Raw genomic sequence first — 6,286 nt, 5'->3', positions numbered from 1 at the left:
TGCGCCCCCTAGCGACAGTATGGCGAAATTTCAACTTTTTTTCGATAATTATTGATCTTCAGCCTCCAGAGAACATTTCTGCTCTGGTTTGGTTCCGATCGGGCAAAAAACCAGGGACTAGTTTGCAAAAGTAGGTTTTTGACAAAATTCAAAATGGCGGAAAATCTATCATGGCGGAAATTAAATCGGAGATATACGTTTTTTACGTCAGGTGGTCAGCTTTCCAATGATATAAGACACTTGAGTCTACGACATACGGTCTAGGAGTTATGACACGTTTCGCGCAATTGATCGCTATAGCGCCACCTATGGGCCAATCGGGGTCATAATTTGATAACCTCTCCTCGATTTTTGTACTACCATATGGCAAAGTTTCAGAGATCCAGCACTTACGGTTTGGGCTGCACGATGCGTTTTACGGCGGAAGAATAATAATAATAATAATAATTAAAGCTGCAAGCAGCATTTGGCGGTGTTCAAGCAGTTAAGGCCTTTGAGCACATTTAAGCATTTAAGACATTAAGATTTATTTAGCAAACTTTTAATCACTGACATCATAGATGGAATAGCATGATATACCATATTTTAGTGTGATTTTTCATGATTTACCATGTTCTTGTATGATTTACTATAGTTTACCATGATATACCAAGTTCTAGTATGATTCAGCATGATTTACTCTGTTCTATTATGGTTTACAACAATTGAACACATTGTAGTATGATTTAATATGATTCTAGCATGATTTACCATAGTTTACCATGATTTATCTTAGTTTACCTTGATTTACCATGTTATTAGATGATTTACCATGATATACCACATTCCATAATGATTTACCAGGAATCTAGCATGATTTACCTTATTTACTGTGATTTACCATGTTTATAGCGTTATTTACCATGATTTACCACGTTGCTAGCAATTATGTGAAGCATCAGAACAAATGAAGTGATAAACTCTGACAAAATATGATTGTGTTATAATAGTAATTGTTATATAAGGGATTTTTTAGTGTCTAAATGAATGCAAAAGCACATGTGAAAAGACTATTAATAAGTAGAATGTCCAGCAGAGGGCAGTAGAAGACCACTTATTGGCTCACTTTCATTTTGAACTGCTTGGTTTCACCAGTATTCTGCATTAAAGCAAAACATTTTTTTCATGTTAACTCCATGATGCATGTTTACACACACACATTTGGGATATGTTATTGTGAAAATCTATTTTAATGCTGTATAATAAGCATTTCAGGATTCCCATTTCTCAATGTGACACAATTGTCAATAGTAATACTCCAATAGATGAATTTTGACAAAATGTGATTGTAAATGTTAAAATAATTATTTTATAAAGTCTAAATATGACTTATATAACAATATTAGGGAGTAATATGATTAAATGACAGCAGGGGGCAGTATAATACCACTTATTGGCTTAATATACCATGTTATTCATATCATTTTCATCTTTTTTAACTGTTAAAGAGGCAAATTTTGTCTGATCTATCTGAAATTTGTCATGCTTCTTTATCATGTTATTTCACATGTTCTGACCTGTTTTTAAGAAGATCTGAGCATTCATTGAAGAGATATAGGCGTTCGGGGACACTTGGTCAAGGCTACATATTGAAGTGACCCTATTATAGCCATCCAAATACAGAAGTTCAACTTTTTCTGATAATCATTGATCTAGAGAGTCCAGATAATTATTCTGCACTGGTTTTGAACATTATGATATGAACATTATTTGATCATAGATGGAAAACACCATTTACAGCCATTACAGGCAATTTACCATAGGAAATATATGGTTTTTAACTGTTTCTAACTGTTATAGCGCCATCTATAGTCCGATCTCCATATCATTTTGCATGCTTGTTAATGATGTTATTTCACATATGCCCACCAATTTTCGTGAAGTTCTGAGTTTTTTTTTAGGATTTATAGGCTTATGAGTGGATTTTGCCACACCCATTTTCTAAATGACCCTGTTATAGCCACCCAAATGCAAAAATTACACTTTTTTTCAATAATTATTGATCTAGAGAGTCCAGAGAATTGTCCTAGACTGGTCTGGTTCTGATCGGACGAAAAACCAGGGACTAGATCGCAAAAGTAGGTTTTTAACGTAATTGCGTATATTTAATGAACGATTCGATTGACAGCATTAGTTCTAGAGGCAAAGTTGTTCAGCATGAGGAGATCTATCAAATGATATGCATATTTTGGGGATTTGTGCAACACCACGTGATTACAGAGCCGTAAAACTCGTTAGCGCCAACTAGTGGCCGATTTCTTTCAAAACTCTTACAGACTTCTTTGGCCACGAGTTGAACATGCCCGACGAGTTTCGTTTCGATTGGCCTCCGTTAACCTTGTCTAATGGGTGCTTAAACTTCATTGGCCAATGGCGGCCATTTTTTTTTTAGATACGCCAATATCCTTCTAGACATAGATGGCCCCTTGGGCCAAGACACTGCATACCAAATTTTAAGTAAATCGGACAAACGGTCAGGTGTTTATACGTTTTTTCTGTTTTATAGCGCCACCATGTGGCCAATCGACGCGGTTTTTTTATCGTGACCTCAAATTGACCTCCTACACATGTGTACCAAGTTTGGTGAAGTTATCTCATTTACTACTTGAGTTATAGGCGTTTTAGTAATATAGGCTCCGCCTACAACGTTAATTTTACGCCCCCTAGCGACCGTTAATCGATAATTGAACGTTTTTTCAATAATTATTGATTATCAGACTCCAGAGAACATTTCTGCATTGGTTTGGTTCCGATCGGGCAAAAAACCAGGGACTAGTACGCAAAAGTAGGTTTTTGACAAAATTCAAAATGGCGGAAAATCTATCATGGCGGAAATGAAATCGGAGATATACGTTTTTTACGTCAGGTGGTCAGCTTTCCAATGATATAAGACACTTGAGTCTACGACATACGGTCTAGGAGTTATGACCAGTTTCGCGCAATTGATTGCTATAGCGCCACCTATGGGCCAATCGGGGTCATAATTTGATAACCTCTCCTCGATTTTTGTACTAACATATGGCAAAGTTTCAAAGCTCCAGCACTTACGGTTTGGGCTGCACGATGCGTTTTACGGCGGAAGAATAATAATAATAATAATAATAAAAATCAGTACAATTACAATAGGTTTTCAGCACTTCGTGCTTGAACACCTAATAATAATAAAAATCAGTACAATTACAATAGGTTTTCAGCACTTCGTGCTTGAACACCTAATAAAACATACGTCCTCTGAACATATGGAAGTAAATTAATGACAAATGTTTTTGAAACAAAAAGCCTGTTGAATTGCACTACTTGAAAAAAATATGCATTGCATTAACCATGCTTGCATTTTAATGCATTGTATTTTAGGACTTGCATTTTTTTATTGCCTCAAATTCAACATGGTTGAATATTTAAGCTGTGAATATTTCAATTCAAAACATTTCAAACACATTTTTCATTATTAAAAATTCAATAATCCATATTCACCTTTCATATTTCAATTCCAAAATATTCAAACGGTTTAAAAATACAACCTTTAATATTCAACAGGGAATTTTCAGTCCATTTTATTTCGCTTTAAAAATCCGCTTCCTCAAATTCAGTGGTTAAAATTCGACAGTAAATTCAACATTGACATCCAGGAACTGCAGGAAAAGCAGTAGATTACCGAGCATAATCTCCACCTGCTGTTATTCGTCCTCACCAGCAGGGGGCGCAAGCGCGTGTTGTTGACGAAGACGAGAGCAACAGTTCATTCATAAAAACCCGTTTATAGAAATGTAAGTGTATTTGTGATTATTACGAGAGCTGTTTTTACAGCTGAGATTATAATGTTATTCCCCCGATGCTGATGTACAGATCAAATGTTACATTTGAAGTAGACATATATTTCTCTTGGTTGTTTAGTTGCCTTAACATTATATCACTGCGACAGGGATTATATCACTCACAGGACGAGTGCAGAATGAATGGAGGTCTATGGAGCTATACCCCTCAAAATCCATTTTTCTCAGGATATAATTTTTTGTCTTGTAATTTTAATGTTGTATTCGAAAGGAGATGCAAAGAAATTACACATTGCTGGGTGTTAGATTTTTTAGAGTCATTTATTTGCTTTAAAAAAGTATTTTAAAATGTCAATGACGTCATACACATCGTACGACCAGAGATACTGCTTTACGGCAATCCTTCAATCACTTTGGTGCTTTCGCGCTCTGCACTTTATTTTCTTTCGAGGCATCAACAACACAGCTGACACAGGTAAATATACAAGTTTTTGCTAGAAGACATTATGGTCCCGCTTCGGATGCCACGATGCCATCAATCGGTATCTCTGGCCGTAATCAATCCTTCACTGACCAATCAGCGTTCATTAGCAGAATGCATGTTATGGGCAACAACAACAAATCAAATCTGAGATTTCTCAATGGCAATCGGGTCTAGCTCCATAGACTCCCATTCATTTTGCACTCATGGGCGATCGCCCCCCCAGTGGAACTCTGGTGGAACTACAACCAAAATTCGGTACAATAGGACTTAATAGGGAGTGGCCAGGCTCTCCGTAGACAGGCTCTGATACAACACAGCCTAAATTCATTGGGTGGGTTACAAGGGGGTAATCCATCCACCGGAAACCGAAGCTTCCCCGGGGGCCGCCATTGGCTATCAAGCCATCACCTGCTGTTAGCATTCCATTGACTCCCATTCATTTTGGCGTCACTTTGACAGTGAATAACTTTACATCTGAGGCATTTAAAGACTCCTTTTGTCCATTATTTATTTCTAAAGAAACACGGCAATGTAAAAGGCTCCATTACCTTGCATCTTACGTTATGGCCCCGTAGAAGCAGTATTTGTAAAAATAGGCTAATAATTGCGTCATAACTACTCGACGCTCTGTCGCACAGTCGAGAAATTAGCGTATAAGGCGGGGAAGCTCGTAAGCAATCGGGGGGACGTGGAGGCATAAAGTCTGATAAAGTCAAAGGAAGAAGCCCATAGAGAGTGATAAAGTTGATCCTGCTGCTAGCTCATGGACAGCCAATACTCATGCTCTCCATCTCTGCGAGATTCAGAAGGTAATTATTCAGATTTCTCTCGGCACAGCTACTAGAAGACTTACAACTGTCAGACAGGTTGCTCACGTCACACGTTGCTCACATCTACGTGCTTCTAATTGACTTCACTTTTCTCCGTTGAAACCTATGGGTTTCAGTTTATATACTGTCTATGTGGGTTACGCTCACATGGTAAAAAGCACTTTACAATGCTGTCAGGTAGCTGTGAAGATCAAACGATGTATGAGGGTTTTCACAACGTGTGGCACAATGTCAGGACAAACAGGCCTGGAGAGGCGAAATGGAGTCACACATAATAATTAGTTTTACCGTGCTTCATTTAAGTTCAAGATGTTTAGATCCTTTCTTTTAATGATCTAAGATGCTTGTGAGGAAACAGTCTAAAAAAGCTGACCATTTTAATAAAACCCTCAATATCTCAAACCCTAGTCCATGGAAAATGTTCAATTATGGCAATTATGTCCTGTGAATTCAGCTACGTGGAGTGTAAATGTAGGCAGCATGTTTAAACTGCAGGCAAAACAATACAGTTTCTTAAGTGGAAATGAAAGCACTTTCGAAGGCTTTCATGCGTGTGTCAGTGAAGCATACTCAAACAAATGAACGTGCATATACAGTACTCTCACATATACACAGAAAGCGGAGGTGGATGGGTATACCTGGGTGACAGACAGGTGACCCTTGCCACCCATGGTGCCCCCCATCACTGTGCCCACCCCCAGTCCCATTCCAACTAATCACAGTCTCATGATTTATTCAAACCATTCATCAGTCAGGATCTGATTATTCATCGCCCCAAAATATGAATAATAAAGCACCTCAAGCCATGTCTCAGCATGTCGGCCATTACCATACGCTCAATGTGCTGTTGTTTATTGCTGAAAGAAGAAAAAAAATGAGTGTGTTTGTATGTGCATGAGCGGGTTTGGGCCAAATCACCCTCATTTCACTGGACGAGGTTTCCTTTTCTATCGCTCCTGCACGCATACATTCAGATATTTTGCATTCAAAGGGGCTTATGGATAATTCCCATTGAAATAATTGATTGTTTGTCCACTGGAGTGGCTGAGTAAATAATGGATGGCTTCATCAGGGCCTCCTGCACCCTGAGCGCCTGACTGACAGTTCGCTTTAATAAGCAACTCTCCTGAGAGCTCACTGCAGGGGGAGCTACTGTAACA

This window comes from Phoxinus phoxinus (genome assembly GCF_949152265.1).
Source record: "Phoxinus phoxinus genome assembly, chromosome: 12".
In the NCBI taxonomy this organism is placed as follows: Eukaryota; Metazoa; Chordata; class Actinopteri; order Cypriniformes; family Leuciscidae; genus Phoxinus; species Phoxinus phoxinus.
This window is presented reverse-complemented; position numbering follows the sequence as displayed.